This window comes from Propithecus coquereli, unplaced genomic scaffold (assembly GCF_000956105.1).
Source record: "Propithecus coquereli isolate 6110/MARCELLA unplaced genomic scaffold, Pcoq_1.0 Scaffold150, whole genome shotgun sequence".
NCBI lineage: Eukaryota > Metazoa > Chordata > Mammalia > Primates > Indriidae > Propithecus > Propithecus coquereli.
In genome coordinates this window covers 6,243,932-6,262,451 of record NW_012139414.1, presented here as the reverse complement: position 1 = coordinate 6,262,451, position 18,520 = coordinate 6,243,932, and the positions used below count along the sequence as shown (strand labels likewise).

Sequence of the window (18,520 nt, the reverse complement as noted above, 5' to 3'; positions counted from 1 at the left end):
AGTAGAGGAGGCCGTGTGGCAAGGGGTCCTCTGAGGGTGGTGGTCTATCCCTGACACGGGAACTCTCCCTGCCCCAGATCCGTGCTCTATCAAAGACAGCCAGGGAGGCAGGGAACTTCCAACATGGGTCTGCTCTTCCCCTCATCCCTGCGGCCACCTTACCCCAGGTTTCTCTCCTGGCCGTGCTCTGTGTCACAACTATTTTTCTTGGTCATCTACCTGCAATGTGCAGCTGGAGGGGCAGGGCTCTGGCTGGGTGTAGGCCATGCGCTTTGTGTTCGGATGTCTGGAAGGTGGGCAAATATGTGTGCATGGGCAGGTATGAGTGTACATGGGCAGGCATGTGTGTACATGGGAAAGCGCGTGTGTGTCCATGAGTAAGCATGTGTATGCATGGGCAGATATGTGCATGTACATGGGCAAGCATGTCTATGTACATGGGCAGCTATGTGTGTATGTGGGCAGACGTGTACATGGGCAGGCATATGTATGTATATGGGCAGGCATGTATGTGTACATGGGCAGGTATGTGTGTACATGGGCAGGTATGAGTATGCATGGGCAGGTATGTGTATGTACATGGGCAGGCATGAGTGTGCATGGGTAAGTTTGTGTATACATGGGCAGGCATGTATGTGCATGGGCAGGAATGTGTGTTTATGTGGGCAGGCATGTGTGTATATGTGGGCAGGAATGTGTGTATGCATTATGTGTGTGTACATGGGAAAACATGTATTTACCTGGGCATGTGTGTGTGTACATGGGCAGGCATATGTGTGTACATGGGCAGGTATGTGTATATATATGGGCAGGTATGTGTGTACATGGGCAGGGGTATGTGTACATGGTCAGGCATGTGTGTGTACATGGGCAGGTATGTGTGTATATATGGGCAGGTGTGTGTACAAGGGCAGGTGTGTGTGTATATATGGGCAGGCATGTGTGTGTACGTCGGCAGGTGTGTGTGTATATGGGCAGGCTTGTGCGTGTACATGGGCAGGTGTGTGTGTGCGCAGCTTACATGGTGGCTGTCACCAAGCAGTACTCTCAGGAGAGAAGCACACAGCAGAAACCAAGCTTCCTGCTTTGCCTCGGCAGTGTGCTATCCAGCCCCATATCTGAAGAGGGTGTCACTGATGCCACCTGAGCCCAGCCCTTTCTCCCTGGTCTAGGGGACAGCCTGCAGGACACTGGCACTCACTAGCGTGGGCAGTGCCTGGGTCCAAGCCCCACGGTTCTGATTCGATTCAAACCATACAGCCCGAGAGACCCCAGAGTTCCCACTCCAACTTTTCCACCTTCACAGCCCGTTTCCCTGCCGAAGCGAGAGGTCTGCAGGAAGCTTTGCCAGCAGCGGCAGCAGCAGCCGGAGCAGCCACGGCAGAGCACGGCAGCTCCAGCACCGGCACCCGCACCCTTCGAATTGGGGCTCTAGCCCTTTAAATCTGCTCAGTTACCAAAAGAGAAGAGGCATCAGACCCTGTTAATTAAAGCTCGCCCTGGTCCATCATTCTGAGGAGCTGCAGTGCTCTGCTCCTTCCTGATGGCTTAGAGATTCTCCTTAACTCCCAGCCATGGATCTTGGAGAATTTCCCCCGAGATCAGCAGGAGGTATGATCTTGCCGATGGCTCTCTGAGGCTGGTGTGGCTCTAAATCAATCACACAACTGACTGCATGGACGCTGCCTGGCTCCCCTCGCTTTTCCTCTCCCCTCCCGCCTCCCCAGTTCCCAGCTTATGTTTAGTTGAGACAAATCAAGTTTTCCTGGGTTTGGGAGGGCGCGGAGGGGTGGGAGATGTGGAGGTAGCTCCTAATGTGTTTGTTTTCGCCCTGGCTTTCCCCGGCTGCCCAAGTGGTTTGCAGGAGTCGGAAACGTGTTTCCTTAAGCTCTGGCCCATGCAAAACCATTTCCTCCTGGCCGAGTCCCTTCCCCCTGGTTATAATGAAAAGAGCATAACCCTGACTTGACTTATTTCTCAAATCGATGACCTGCCACTCGGTCTGAAGGTGGCTGTGCGGCTGCTCTCCTACGCTATTGGAAAACTCATTCCGTACAACTTTCTCCCTGTGAATCGTCCCGGAGGAACGTCGTGCCCGCACCTGTCTCCCCTGCCCTCCCCAGCCTCCCCTTCCCTTGCTCTGAAGGCTGCTGGATTCAAATGCTTGCAGTATGACTTCAGGAATTCCTAAGCCTGTCCCTTGTGCCTTTTGAGGAAACTCACTTCCAGCCGAGTCTCGGGTTCTGTTGCAAAGAGTTGTTTTTATTCAGGAATCTGCTCTAGCCTGGCAGAGAGAGGGAGTAGATTTATCTTCTCTGTACATCGCATTGTGTAAACTGTACTCGGGCCCAGGGAACATCTATCTGCAAGTCCTTCATTGATTTGTTTTCGCCCCTGCAGCTTCCTTCTGGCTGAAATGCTCTTCTCGAGTCAAGCCCAAAGGAAAGGTTTCCTTTCAATCATCTTGATGTGACTTCACAGATGTCCCTGAAAGTCAGGTCCTGGCAGAGGGAGCCATTTGCATTGTCCTGAGTGACAGTCTCTGGGGTCCCAGGGCATGGGTCCACGTGGCTTGGGAGGGGCTTCCAAGGGCTTCCAGTCTCTTCTGTCCCCCGTCCCGGAGGAGCTTAGGAGAGAAAGCACTCTTGCTGATTTTTCCAGGGGCTTTAGAACATGCTGGGTGGTTAACATCACCTTTCAAGTCTTGAGAGGGATGAGTCAAAACACCGCTTACGTGAGCGGGGCTTCTCCCCAGACGTTATTGCCCGCAGAGTCCTCAGCTGTTTGCATGATCAGTAGTTATCACGTGTGCAGCTAGAGCCTTCCCAATGCCCCAGCAAAGGATGGGCACTTTCCCCGGTGAAATGTCGTGGAAGTCAGCCCGTCTGCTTCCCAGGCATATGGGGGCCATGCAATTTGTATTGTCAGAATAATAAAAAACTCTCAGCCGTGGCAGAAACTCCGTGGTTAGGAGAGACTATTCAAAGCCTACGAGTGAAGCACTTGATGGGATTCCTAATCACCGTGCCCCTTGGTGGGTCTGTGTGGTGATTTGAAGATTGCAAAGGAGGAACCCAGGGAGAACTATTTCCTGCAACACAAAGTCAACAGGAGGCCTCAGTCATGCGGGACGAGGAGGAGAGGCCTGTGGGAGGGCAGCATTGGGGGTCTGGGGTCTTTTTCCAGGGTCGTGTTTTCAGTTCATCTGTGAATGGCTTCACTGAGGGTCAGGGTCTCGCCTGGAGTTGGCCATGGTTAGCGCAGTGGGTTCCCTGAGCTCGCAGAGGGCAGAGAGGATCCACGCAGCTGTGGGCACCTTTTCCTCTACCGCCTTGTGGCGCAAAGGCCGTAGGCACCCACCTCTCTGTGCATTCGTGCTCAAGGATGGACACCCTGCTTCCACTTTCTAGGGGAAGCCAAAAGAGGCCTGAGGTAGACGCTACTAACTGTGTCTCTGGGCTGGCTAGGGGGCCCATTAACAATAAGTAATTCAGTAGACTGTTCCTTTGTGTCAAATTGTCTTTTTGACTTAATGGTGTGTGTGTGTGTGTGTGTGTGTGTGTGTGTGTATGTGTGTGTGTGTGTGTGTGTTTAATTTACTGGGTGGCTGCTGGCTTTCAAGGAGCTATAAACAGGTCCCAGTGGAGTTTGTTTAGACCTGGCAACTTTGTGTGTAGTTTTGTGGTTCGTTGATGTTCCTTTAGTGGCCCTGGTGGGCCTTTGGGTTACCAGCGTGGCAGGGTAAAAAGGCCTGGTCTTCGGGCAGGGTCGGACTCTCAGTGGCATCCCGGCCCCGCCATGTAAGAGCACGTGAGCCTCAGTGTCTTCATCTGTGATACAGCAAAGGCAGGATTAAATGGGATCATTTAGCAAAAGTCTGTGTTTGCAGCAGGTACAAAGAAATATTTCTTCTTTCAACTGCAGCTGCCTTTGATGTAGCAACCATTCACACAGGGATTGAACTGTTTAAATAGCGACAGTGGCTCCTTCACTGGCCCCTGGACTGAACCTTTCCCAGTGCAGGGGTGACCTCTTCTGTGTCACTCCCCCTCTCCCAGAGGCCAGCACAGGGACTGGTTGGGCATGGACGCCGCATAAAAGTTGATTGACTGAATATATGCTGGTCTGTGGACATTTAACCTTCAACATAGGTGATTTTTAATGACTAAGCAAAACCACTTCTCATTCAGTTTACTTAAGAAATATAGCTGAGCCACGTAGATCCAAGGGCCCTGTGACTGTAATAAACTTGGACTAAAATATATCCATTTTGGGGGAAAATTTGAATTGTAATAAAAAACCGTCTCCTGCATCAGGACCTGTCTCAGGTGCCCGGAGTGTCCCTGGAGCCATCCTCATTGCTGAGGAACGTGGCCGTAGCACCCCTCACCAGGTGCCACCTCCTCTTTTTCATGCTGTGAAGAGGAGAAGAGGCTCTGAAGAGGGTAGAGAGCTCTGGATGGAAGGAGGCACTTAGTCTGTAACCCCGGTGTGCAGAACTAGTCAATCAATGTATCAATCGATGAACCAATACGTTGATCTGGGTGGAAACAGTAACTATTGGGGGGAGTCACTGATTTTGTAACTATTTGTCAAAGGCAATCCCCATCATAACAACTAATGCCACCACTACCACCTAACATCCACCGAGACCCCCTGGCTGGAGCCGGGTGCGAGGGGAGAGTGGCAGCACCGCTGTTCTCAAGTAGGGGGCAGGTGAGCAAACAAGGTGTGCCAGTGCAGACTGCGTGGGCTTGAGAGGCGCGTGTCTGGTGGGCCCTGGGAGCACAGCAATGGGGCCTACCCCAGCTTGCTCTCACGTAGATGACCCCCAAACTGAGTCCCCAAAGAGGCAGCTCTGGGAGATCTTTCTAGACTGAGGAAGGGGTACAAGCAAAGAACCAGTGCATGAGAGCCTGTTGAGGGGGTGGTGGCAATTGCATCTGGCTGCTATCAGGGGCCATGTGATAAGAGAGGAGAGGTGGCAGGGGCCAGACCCCAAAGGGCCCTGGGTGCCTGAGAAGAGGGGACTTCATTCTGAAGGAGATGAAGAACTACTTGGGAAAATTGAATTCAGCAAATGAGTCTTGAGCATCGATCCAATCCCAGGCTGTGTTCCAGGCCCTGGGGAGGTAGCAGTGAACCCAGCACACAGAAACCTCGGCTCTAGGGGAGCTCTCAGGCAGTGGAGAAGACAAAAATCAGCAACAGGAAGGTGAATTGTATAATACATGGCGTGTTGGGTGTCAGTGCACACTATGGAGAGAAACAAAGCAGAGGAGGAACACGGGGTCTAGGGACAGTGATGGCACATGGGTGTGTGTGCACAGTCCTAAGTAAAGGGCAATCCTAAACAAATAAAGGTGGCATCCGAATGAAGACTCTTGGAGGCGTTGCAAGAACTTTGGCTTTCTTTCTCTTTGAATGACATGGAAGCCAGGACCAGAGGAAAAACTCTTTTTTTTTTAGAAACAGGGTCTTGCTCTGTTGCCCAGGCTGGAGTGCAGTGGCACAGTAAGAGCTCACTGCAGCCTCAAACTCCTGGGCTCAAGTGATCCTCCCATCTCAGCCTCCTGAGTAGCTGGGACTACCAGCATGCACTACCATGCCTGGCTAATTTTTAAATTTTTTGTAGAGATGGGGTCTTGTTATGTTGCCCAGGCTGGTCTTAAACTCCCAGTCTCAAGCGATCCTCCCACCTCAGCTTTCCACAGTGCTGGGATTACAGGCATGAACCACTATGCCCAGCCAAGAAGAGAAACATTTGTAAATGATCCTCCTAACTGCTGTGTTGAGGAAAAATTGTGGGTGGGTAGGCTGGTGAACATACAATCCATGTGAGAGGTGACGGTGGCTGGCCAAGGGGGAACCAGTGGAGATCGGAAAAGCACTGGGATTCTGAACTTGTTTTCTTTTTTCAGGATGGAGGCAATGGATAGTTGTGCGAGGGAAAGAGATGAGTCGACCATGACTCAAGCTTCCTTGGCCTGAGATGGGGATGGCTGTGGGTGGAGCAGGTTTGGGAGAAGAGCAGGGGTTGGGTATTTCTCATGCTGACTCGGGGACGTCTGCTGAGCCTCCTGGTGGAGATGTTGAGTAGGCAGTCCTGGGTTGACGGAGAGAGCTGGGCTGGAGACAGCCTCGGGAGTCATCAGCGTACAGATGGTATTGAAAGCCATCTCAGATGAGATCATCGGAGATGGATGGGAGGTGGAGATAAGTAAGGACTGAGTTCTGAGGCATCATGGCCAGCTACAGGTTATGGAGATGAGAAACCAACGGAGGAGCCTGGGAGGAGGTGTCTCCCTTGTTCCAGACAGTTCACTCCCTTCCTGCACTCTGTGTCCTCTCTTTTCCTGGGACTAGGACTCCTAGATCATTCTCCCCATTTTCACCTTGTCCCTTTCTCCTGGCTTCTTCCCACCTCCCTGTAGACCTGCTCAGATCTTTCTCATCTCACAAAAAACCCTCCCCTAACCCTTACAAACCCTATTAGCTTTCAGCTTGTTTTTTTCTTTTTCTTTACCAATAAATTTTTCTATCTTTCAGCATTAATCAAACAACTGCTACATGCCCAGCATAGAGGACATAGAGACAAAAGACAGATTTTTACCATACTTGAAAGAATATCTGTTTATTTATACCTTGTCTACTTCCATAAAACATTTGGAATAGCATTTTGGACATGCATATAAAATGAAATCTAAAATATATAACCATACGCGAAGCATGAAAAATTTTGTGCCAAAAAATTGTATTTGTACTCTGAAATAAAATTTAGAATACAAGAACAAGAACAGGAAAAAAAAACAAACACAATGCAGAAATAAAGTTCATAAGGTTCTGTGAGACTGTAATTGAGCCACTAATCTGATCAGAACTTCCTAGTCCGAAAATGGAAAATGGGAATTCCTTTAAAAAATTTACTGAGATATAACATACAGATAAAAAAGTTCTCATATCATAATTATATGGCTCAAAACACTTTAACAAACAGAGCACCCCATCTAACTGCAGTCAGATCAAGAAATAGGACATGATCTCTACCACAGGGCCACCCTCTGGGGTCCCTTCCAGTTGGTACCGTCCCCAGGGACTGACATTTTCCATTTGCCTGTTTCAGACTTTTTTGGGAATTCCTTCCTGAGTTTCATCGTCCATGAGATGATATGCTAGTTTCTCAAAGAAAACAAAAGTTGTCTGGCATTTAATTCTAAAAGAATGCAGTTGACTCTTGAATGACACAGGTTTGAACGGCGAGGGTTCGACTCTGAGTAAATGTGAGCGAAGTTTAGTCTTAGTTCTCCAGAAACTTCGGATTCATAGAAGTACAATGGACCTTGGACAACATGGATTCGAACTACCTAGATCCACTTATATGGGGATTTTCTTCCACCTCTGCCACCCGAGACATCAAGACCAACCCTTCCTCTTCCTCCTCCTCCTCCCCAGCCTACTCAAGGTGGAGACGATGAGGATGAAGACCTTTATGATGATCCACTTGCACTGAATGAATAGTAAATACATTTTCCCTTTCATATGATTTTCTTTTCTCTAGCTTACTTTATTATAAGAATACAGTATATTTTGGCTGGGCGCGGTGGCTCACGCCTGTAATCCTAGCACTCTGGGAGGCCGAGGCGGGCGGATCGTTCTGAGCTCAGGAGTTCGAGACCAGCCTGAGCAAGAGCGAGACCCCGTCTCTACCAAAAAATGGAAAGAAATTAATTGGACAGCTAAAAATATATGTAGAAAAAACTAGCCGGGCATGGTGGCGCGTGCCTGTGGTCCCAGCTACTCGGGAGGCTGAGGCAGGAGGATTGCTTGAGCCCAGGAGTTTGAGGTTGCTGTGAGCTAGGCTGACGCCACGGCACTCTAGCCCGGGCTAGAGTAAGACTCTGTCTCAAAAAAAAAAGAATACAGTATATAATATTAATACATATAACCTACAAAATATGTGTTAATCAACTGTTTATGTTATCAGTAAGGCTTCTGGTCCACAGTAGGCTATTAGTAGTTACATTTTGGGGAGTCGAAAGTTATACTCAGAGTTTTGACTGCATGGGGGGTCACCGCCCCTAACCCCTGCATTATTCAAGGGTCAACTGTATTTTCTTCTGGGCTTTCATTTAAAGAATGCTTAAAAAATTAGGCAGCCTGTCCCTTGTCTATTTCCATAACATATTCTGGATAGTATACAAATATTTGTGTGTATGTAATGAAACATAAAATATAAAATTGTAAACTAAGGATAGAAAAAGGCAAAGAGTGGCAGTCATTTCACATCATTTGAAGCCTGACAAGGGACGGTCAGAAGGTAAAACCTGGAGAGGATGGTGCGTTAAATGCCAGAGAGATCAAGCAACATAAGGTTTGCAAGCGTCCCTCGGAGCTGGAAAGCGGGAGGCAGCCAGCCAGGTTTCTGGAGCTATGGAGGTAGCAGCCAGATTGCGGGAGGGATCAAAGAAGGAATGGGAGGTTTGGTGCGATGCCTCTGAGTGGGGACCACTATTTCAAGAGAGTCGTTCTCGTGGGAAGGAGAGAAAAGACGGCAGGCAGAAGAAACCGCAAAACCCAAGGAAGGGTTTTGCTTATTTCTCAATAGAATGGGAGAGACTTTGCCATGTTCTTAGAGGCGTGGGTAATCAAGAAATAGAGGCAAAAAATACAGGAGAGAGAAAACATAGTTAAAGAAGCAACGACCTACCTGTAATCCCAGCACTTTGGGAAGCCGAGGTGGGAGGATTGCCTGAGGCCAGAAGTTCAAGACCAGACTGGGCAACATAGTGAGACCCCTGTCTCTATAAAAAAATGAAAACATTAGCCAGGTGTGGTGGCACATGCCAGTGGTCCCAGCCACTCGGGAGGCTGAGGCAGGAGGATTGCTGGAGCCCAGGAATTTGAGGTTGCAGTGAGCTATGATGACACCACTGCACTCTAGCCTGGGCAATAGAGCGACACCCTGTCTCTGGAAAAAAAAAGGCAAGAACCAAATAGATTCTCTACTGTATACATGCTCAACCACACTCAAACTGACTTGGTTTCTCCCCTTCTTTAACTTTTCCTGGTTGTAGATTCAGCTCCTGGCCATTGTCCTTCTGTGTTTTGACACTAAGTCAGTCCTTGGCAACAACACATCTCTTGGGGGACTCTAGGATTGATTCCCTCTTTAGACAGAGGGGCATTGTAGGGTATTTGTCAACTTTATTTCAACCCTCAATCCTAGAATGTCAAGGCTGCAGGGGGCCTGAACGAGTATCCAACCTGTGTTCTTATTTTCCAAATGTGGAAACTGAGGCCCAAGCTTTCCTGGCAAGGTAGATAGAGGTAGATAGGTAGATAGAGGTAGATAGAGGCAGAGCATATAAACCTCAGATCTCTGGACTACTTGACTCAAGCATCAGCTGACGTTTCCAAAGCTCTCTCTCCTAATCTCTAAAGCTTGAGTGTTTCTCAAATCTCAGCTTGCGCCAAAATCCCCTGGAGGGTTTGTTAAGATGCAAATTCGCTGGGACCCGCCCCCTCTGGATTTCCCACTCAGCAGGGCTGGGAATGTGCATCTCTGACAGCTTTCTCAGGTGATGCTGAGGTTGCTGGTCTGGGGACGACACCAGGAGACCAGCTTTCAAGAGGCGCTGGAGGCAGGGTGGGCAGGAAGGGAGGGAGGGGGCCAAAGCTAGACCTGGGAGCTAGGAGCGCGTCCTTCGGCCTGACCTCATTCCCCTTGGGTCAGGCCTGAATGAGGTGGGGGTGGCCAGCGGCCAATCCCCAGAGGATGAGCCATTCTGCCTTCTTGCCACCAAGAGGTCCCAGGAATGCTGTGGGACAGGCTGAGCCCCGAGGTCCGGGAGTCAGGCTGTCCTCAAACACAGCACGGTCTGTGTTGTCGCATCTCTCTGCCTCCTGCGGGGGACGGTCACAGGGAAGCCCTGCTGGGACTGGGGCTGGGCGGCATCGCAGAGCTCACATTCCCCCCCCAGCCGCTCGGAGGACTGCACCCCCTCGCTGCTCCCGAGGGAAGGCGGGTGCAGCTGGGTGGGACCCAAGGTTCCTCTGAGCTTATTCCATTATCTCGGCGCTCAGAGCATATGTCAAGTGACTTCTGTGTCTCTGGCAGGTTATTACGCGCTGAATTAGTGTAGTGAAATAAAAACTATAATAAAGCTGTACCGCACTCTTAAATTGTTAAAATTTATTATAAAACGCGCGTAGTTATTAACTGATTTCCGCCGTGTGCATTTGCCTGCGCCCGAAGCCGAGGAAGATGAAAAGTGGGTCTGTCAAGGGGAGGCCGAGAGGCGGCTCCTGGAATTCTCCAGGGAGCCCTGAACGGGACAGCAAATCCACAAATCACCGCACAGCGCGCTGGCGGCTCTGGGACGCTGCCCACGGCTCTCCAGGGCTGCAAGTCACGGTCCCAGGGGAGGGAAACCCCTCCGTCCACTTCAAGGAGGTCCCCAACAGGCCAAGCCAGGCGTGGACAAATGAGGCTCGCGCTCCCGGCGGTCACTCACCCTCTCTCAGCCTGGGGCCGAATGTTCCAGCTCAGGGGAGCTGCCGCAGATGGGCGTCCGCCACCCCCGACTGGCCTCCCGCAGATCTGTTTCCTCCTCTGCCTTCTGAGAACCCACACAAGGAGCCAAGTTTTCCTGAGCTCAACTAGGACCCTTTCCAGAGTGGTCCATCAGCAAGGAGCCAGCCACCAGCCTGTCCCTGTCCCCCAGGCAGTGCAGAAATGAAGAGAGCCTGTTTTCCCTGCTGCTGCACTCTGTGGGGAGCCGGGGGGTGCTGTTTCTTTCCTCGGTTGCAGAGAGAGATGCTCTATAGGCATCTCAGGATGGAGGGGCCCTGACTCCCACGTGCATTTTGAATCAGGCCCCAGGTTGCCGCCTGAGCCTTGGCTCTGATACCCTGGGACGTGCCTTGGAGCCAATGGCAGTGTCCTTATTGGTCTGCCGGCCCTGGGTCCTATGGGCAGTCTGAGACCAGCTAGGCTGTAAATATACCTGAAGTCTGAGACACCTCTGCTGAGAAGGAGTAGGAAAGAAAAGCTCAGAATGTTTCCCAAATGCCAAGGCTGAGAATTTTCTTGAGTCTCTGCTGCTGTGCCTCGGAGCTGTCCTTGGGGTTTCCACTCAGAGCACAGTGGATTTCCACTTGGAGCACGGCAGAAGCCACAGGCACCGGGGTGGGGTACTGAGGGGCTCTGATCTCGGGAGCTCCCAGCCTTGCCATGATCTGTGGGGTCCTTGGCGAACCGGAAACCCTGTATGTGAGAACTCTCTGGTTGTATAGTCTCCTCTGGGAGAGGTTTTGCTCTAGCCTGTTTCTGTTTCGTTTCTGTTTATACAGCACAGCGGATGCCTAAACTTCAGAGCTCATTGTCACACTAAGATCTGGGGAGTAGAGCCTTTGGTTGAGTTCCTGCTTTCTTGTGGACGTACTGCTCTTTTTGGACAACAGTTAATCTATTTTTCTGACCCTGAGACACTTAGGCTGTTACCTGAGAGGGACGGTGCTGGAAGGCAACCAATATTTTAAAGACTGCTGGATGGTTAAGATTCCTTTCTCTCTTGCAGTCACTGATTTGGAGGAAAATGAAATTGCACCAGCAGAAATTTAAGACACCTAAGCTCCAAGGAGATTGCCCAACACCCTGAATCTTCCCTTTTCTGCCCTTGAGTCTAAAGATAGTGCATGGGGAGTATAAGGACAGTAACAAATGTTTAGATTCAAACAGAGTAATGGCCTCATTTCTTTCCCGCCTCCCCTTGACATGGTTGTGCTGTGTACATAGAAGAGAACAAGATACGTAATAAAGTGGAATCTAGTTAGCTAATCATCACTGCCTCTTTGGCCAGGAGAAATGATTTCCTAGTTTTAAGACAGTGAAATTGCTGATGTGAGAGCTGGTGCTTGCTGAAGTGCATCATAAAGTAGCCAACTTGCGAGAGCCGTGGTGCACTGCAGAAACCCAACATTTAGGATCCATTTGTATATTCTCCACCTTGTTCCAGAAAGGATGCAAGGCAGTTTGCAAAGATGCATATCCAACTGCAAGGCATAATTAAATGAAAAATAAATGGACAAAGAAAATAAGACAAAGGGAAAACAAGACTGGGAAAGCGAGAATGGAGCCAGGAAATGAGGTTAGGACACAAAATTCGTGACATCAGACCTGGTGCATTTGCTGGAGGCGGAACTCTGGGGGGGCCTTGAGCTTGCTCAGCCAACACAGAGAGGGAAACGGTCTCTTATTGCAGGCCCAGCATGGATAAATAAAAGCAAACCAGCTACTCAGGAGAGGCACAGCTATTCCTCTTCCGAGAGGCAGAGAAAAATACTGCCCAGGAGTCCTCAAAGAGAAGCCACAGTATAATGCCACAGCAGTGTCCTCTATGGCTTTGCAGTCCATTATGGGAAGGAGTTTAATAGGGCTGCCTCTTGTAATATTCCTCAAGGTTGGGAGATGGTTAGCAGGATAGAGCTGTCCCAAAACATTCTCTGAAGGTCTGGCTTAATCTTAATTAGAATTCAGATTACCTGTGATGAGGCCTTTCCTCCATGTCGTCCTCCGTGATGAGTGATTCCGTGGAGTGGCATCAGAGGCTGCTGCAGTGTTGATTTGTGGGTGCGTGTGTGTAGGTGCATGTACACGTGTGTGTGTGTTTGTGTGTGTACACGGTGCATGTGTGCAGGGGGATGGTAAAGGATGGGGGTGCAAAGACCAGGCAGGTTTTGTATACCCCAAATCTTTAGCTTTGTTTCTGTCATTTTTCATACTGAGGTTCCTCATAAGATTTTACTTATAAGTAAAATAAGTAAAGGGTCCTCCACTACTAATAATAGCTTAAACCTATGGTTCAGAAAAATGGATCATCTTAGTCTCACAGGTGGCTGTTCTCCCAACAGTATGCGCACTGGGCAATGAATTTTGAGGTAATTCTCCTTGACAAGTACTTGGAGGGCAGTTGCCCTGGGCTGCGGGTGGAGCACAAGCCCATATGCTTTAACAGTTGGTAGAGCTGGAGGTGGCATCGAATTCTCTTATGAAAACTGAAGAGGTGACCAGGACACCTTCTGGAACAGAGCGCAACTCAGGATGCAACTACTGCTGGACCATCTCATTAAAGAGGGCATCTCTTCTGATTGGCTGATGCTCAGCTCACCTTCATTCTGATTGGTCAGTACCTGCGCCCCACAGGTTGTGAAATATTTTGATACTGTCCCTCCCTGCCTGTGAGCGGCTGTGAAGCACCTCGAGGAGAATTTGGGGTCCCATGTGAAGACCAAAGGGTATAACAATGTCCCAAACTTTGACCATAGCAGAAAAACTTTCTTCATCTAGAAAAAACTCAAAGCAGGTGAACTAAACATCTACGTAATTTACCTCCCTATAAAAATCCATTGTATTTAACCTTAAATATCACAATTTCCTCGTGTATCCTCTGATATAAACTGGCCACAAATTAAACATCTAGGTCCCAGAATGAGCTAACTTTATAAGTATATTTTTGGATTCTAAAGCAATTAAATAATGAAGAACATGAGAATGTTTTTTGCAAAATGATGACATTGGGTTTCTGAATAGCTGATCTACGTGCTTTCTTTTTGACAGTTATTAGAGAGCAAACCCACTAGTCTATAAAAGGCCCTACTAATTCATGACCATAAACCACATCCTTTGTTGAAAAGAGAGTAGTAGGCCATTCTGTTTTCTGTCAGTGTTCAGTTTGTCTAGGAGGGGCCTCAAGTAATCTTGCTTTATACCACATCCATATTTGGGAGCACTTTCTAGGTGCCATTTGCTACTCTAAGTGCTGGAATAGAGCAAGAACAAAACCATTAAGTTTCCTGCTCTGACAGAGCTCACATTCTAACGGTGAAAAACAAACAATAAAAACTTAGCAAATATTTTCTTTTAGGACCTTGAGCTAATTCCAGTATCTGAATCAACTTGAGGTTGCTGTCCCTTTATTGACTTTTCTCTTGAAGATGGACTACATTATTTCTTTGTACGTGTGTAACTCTGCATTATACCCTGGACTTCATGAATGATGTGTTGGGGAGACCCTGTTTCTGTTGGGCTCATCTGAAGAGTATTGATTTGTTTGTTGGTTCTTGTCTTAGCAGGAAGTTAACCCTGACAGCTGCAGAAATTTCTATTCCGTTCCCTTAGGCTTAGCTGGGCTGCTCGGAGTCTGTTCCATATGTGTGTAGTTTAAGGGTCAACCAGAGGTTTGGCAGAATCATTCACAAAATTTGGGTCCCCCTCTGTGATGCTGTCCTTTCCGGTGTGTCCCTCTGGCTCTCTAGCTGCTGGTGTGGCCATCAGCTCTCTCTTGGGAGTCCTCAACAGGAGACTTCAGGTTTCTGGCCTCACACGGAGCTGACTTGGGGGCTGCGCTCAGGGGAAAGCCATAAAAACAGGAAGTCACCCTGCTGTGCCTTTCCCTCTTCCAAAAACCAACTCCCCTTCAGTTAGTTTCTTCCTGCTTTTGGCCACTTCCCAGCCTTTTGAGCATTGTCTTTTATATATCGTCCAGAATTTATGACTATTTTTTTGTAGGAGAGCTGGTCAAATATGAGCTACTCTGTGATTGTTAGAGCCCTAAAACTTAGCAAATAAATAAGGAAACAGATGAGAGCATTCCTGATGGTGACCAATGCTGTGACGGAGAACAGTGTGGCAGAGAGGCTCTGGAGTGTGTGTGTGTGGAGGGGACGCTTGTGCTGAGTGCAGAGGTGACACTGAGCCTGGACGATGGGGAGGCCACCGGTGCATGGCTGGGCCAGGAGCACTCCGGGTGGGGGAGATGCCAGGTGTAAATGTGCTCCTGCAAGAATGAGCCTGGTTGTTGGAGGGGCAGAGACTAGGCAGAGGGAACGAGGGAGAAGGAAGGCAGAGCCTAGGCAGCAGCTGGTAACATGGCAGGCATTGAGATTTTATTCTGAGTAGGGTGAGAACTCACCGTGGGATTTGAAGCAAGGCAGGGATGTGATCTATTTTATGCTTTTCAAAAGATTGCTGTGTGGAGAAAAGGCAGGAAGCCAAATGGGAGGCTCCCGTGGTGGGGCAGGACAGATTATAATTCTCTGGATTATAAAATGTGAGGCCTCCTGAGAAATGCCTGGATGATGTGGGGCATTGAGATGCAAGGCCTTCTCAGAGCAGATGTGTAGCCCTTAGGGAGGTAATTCTCACTGCTCTGTCCCAGGGGCAGTGTCTCAGGGTCTCCTGGGGGTGAGGTTAGCTGTCTCAGATGGGCTGGAGGTCTGTTTGGAGGAGCCAGAGACAACTGGCAGGGAGGGAGCCACTCCCTGCCTCCTGGGCCTAGGCTTTCTGCTGCCTATTCAGGAAAACAAAAAACAGGAAAGAAGGATGAAGGTAAATAAAAGAGCCACATTTGTACAATGATACAGGAATGGTAGAAGGTAGGGAAATTGAAACTTAAAAAAGAGAATAAAATAAAAGTGCAAATTCTGATTAATTACACTCAGTAAAAAAAAAATGAAGTGAAATCGATAAGATGAAATGATATAAGATAGAATGAAATCTTATAATTTAAAATAAGATAAGGTGAATCTTATAAGATGAAATAAAGACAAAATGAAATCATGAGAGTTAGTGTAAAAGATAAAGCCAACAAGATGAAAAGTTAAAAACAGAAAAGTTAAAGAGGAGAGAAACGATTAAGATGAAAAGGTAAAAATTTACATGAAGGATTATGAATAAGAATTTAAGAATGTAAATGATAAATTTATATAAATTGAACCTCACTGGGGAGGAATATTTTAAGAAGTCAACAGAAAGCACACTGTTGCTTGGCTGAGGGGGAGAGAGGGAGCGTATCAGAGGCAGAGAAGAGAGGCAGGTTTGTGACAGGTTCTCAGGGCAGAGGGTGGCATCCCTCAGCCAGAAGAACCAGAGGCAGCCTGGCCCACTGCAGCTTTATCAGCTGTTCCCGAAACCAGGGGAGGCTTTCATGCAAATAAACAGCCAGGGGGCTTGTGGTTGCTCAAGAATCTGAGCTCAGGAAAGTTCCCAGACAAGTACTAGCCTTGAAAAGGCACTGTGTACAAATGGAAGCACAGTAAGAACCTTCCCAGGTTTCCATACCCAGCAATTTTGGGAAATAGATCATCCTGGAGCAGGCCTGCCTCATAAGCCAGTCCCCTGCCAAAGCACTGTTGCCTTTGCTGGGATTTTTCCCAGAAATAAATCCACATATTTGATTTTTGACAAAGCCGCCAAAAACATACATTGGGTAAAGGACACCCTCTTCGATAAATGGTGCTGGGAAAACTGGATAACCACATGCAAAAGAAAGAAACTGGACCTCTGTCTCTCACCATATACAAAACTCAACTCGCAATGGATTGAGACCTTAAACGTAAGACCTGAAACTATAGAACTACTAGAAGAAAATATAGGGAAAACTCTTCAGGACATTGGTCTAGGCAAAGATTGTATGGCTAAGATCTCAAAAGCATAGGCAATGAAAATAAAAATAAACAAATTGGACTATATTAAACTAGAAAGCTTCTGCATAGGAAAAGAAACAATCAACATTGTGAAGGAATAACCCCAAAGGAAGGACTCAATCCTGGTGGGATTCATCACCTACTCACTAAAGGGCCCGTGGGCTTTGAATAAACATCAGCAGTAGCCAGGCAATATTCACCATGGGCTTTGGGTAAGACTAGGCTGACTTCAGGTATGACCTGGCACTGGTGGCCATGAAGGAGTACGCAGGTCATTCCTCCCCCAACTCCAGTGGCCTAGCACAGAAAGTGAAAGACTCTGCCCGGTAATCCAGGGAATTCTCCCATGTCTTATCCAATTCTTCCAAGGTGGTACCACCAGGAGTCTGCAAGAGTCACAGCATTACTGAGCTTGAGGAATCCCCAGTGCCGATATGGCTGCAGTGACCAAAGACTTGGATTACAATACTCAATTCCCTTAGAATATCTGGAAATCCTTCTCAAGAAGGATGGGTTCAAATAAGTCCAGACTGTGAAGATTAAAATAAATACCTAACTCTTCAATGCCCAGACGTCAATGAATGTCCTCAAGCATTAAGAATACCCAGGAAAACATGACCTCACCAAATGAACTGAATAAAATATCAGTGAAAAATCCCAAAACAATGGAAATATGTGACCTTTCAGACAAAGAATTCAAAATAGCTGTCCTGAAAAAGCTCAGCGAATTTCAAGACAACACAAAGAAGGAATTCAGAAGCCTATGACAGAAATTTAACAAAGATATTGGAATAATAAAAAAACAAGCAGACATTCTAGCACTTAAGAGTTCAGTTGACAAACTGAGAAATGCATCAGAGTCTCTCAACAGCAGAATTGACCAAGCAGAAAAAAGAATTAGTGAGCTTGAAGACAGGCTATTTAAAAATATATAGTCAGAAGAGAAAAAAGAAAAAAGAATGAAGAAGAATGAAGCACACCTATAAGATCTAGAAAATAGCCTGAAAAGGGCACATCTAAGTTATTGGCCTTAGAGAGGATGTAGAGGGAGAGATTGGGGTTGAAGTTTTATTCAAAGAAAATAATAACAGAGAAATTTTCAAACCTAGAGAAAGATACCAATATTCAGATACAAGAAAGTCGTAGAACACCAAGCAGATTTAACACAAACAAGACTACCTCAAGGCATTTAATAATCAAGCTCCCAAAGGTCACCGATAAAGAAAAAGTCCTAAGGGAAGCAAGGAAAAACAAAAATAACATAAAAAGGAGCTCCAATACATCTGGCAGCAGACTTCTCAGGCCAGGAGAGAGTGGCATGACATATTCAAAGTGCTGAAGTAAAAAGACCTTAACCCTAGAATATTATATCCTGCAAAAACACCCTTCAAACGTGGAGGCGAAATAAAGACTTCCCCAGACAAACAAAAGCCAAAGGATTCATCAACTCCAGACGTGTTCTATAAGAAATGCTAAAAGGAGTTCTTAAATCTGAAAGAAAAAGATGCTAATGAACAATGAACAATCATCTAAAGGTATACAACTCACTGGTAATAGTAAGGACACAAATATAGAATACTCTGTTGTTGTAAATGCTGTGTATAAACCACTTACATCTTGAGTAGGAAGACTAAAAGACAAACCTATAGAAAATAACTACAACAACTTTTTGAGAGATATAGATAGTATAAAAAGATAAGGATGGAAATAAAAAGTTTAAAAGTTGGAGAGGGGATGGAGTTAAAGGGTAGAATTTCTGTTAGATTTTTCTTTTCTTGTTTGTTTGTAAGCAGATCGTCATACGTTTAAAATAATTGGTTATACAATGTTTTTTGCAAGCCTCATAGTAACCTCAAATCAAAAGACCTATGACAGGTACGCAAAAAGTAAAAAGCAAGAAATTAAAACACATTACCAGAGAAAATCACTTTTAGCAAAGGAAGACAGAAAGGAAGTAAATAAGAAAGAAAGGACCACCAAACAACCAGAAATCAAATAATAACATGGTAGTAGTAAGTCTTTACCTATCAATAAT

At 47.3% G+C, this 18,520-nt stretch overlaps 1 protein-coding gene across 1 annotated transcript in view; it reads left to right on the top strand.

Moving 5' to 3' along the window:
• Positions 1 to 1,501: 1,501 nt before the first annotated feature.
• CALN1 (calneuron 1) overlaps positions 1,502 to 18,520 on the top strand; it is a 476,732-nt gene continuing 459,713 nt past the window's right edge. Inside the window, exon 1 of the mRNA XM_012640271.1 lies at positions 1,502 to 1,611. The gene's annotated coding sequence lies outside the window, so the exon portion shown is untranslated. The remainder of the gene's footprint in view (positions 1,612 to 18,520) is intronic.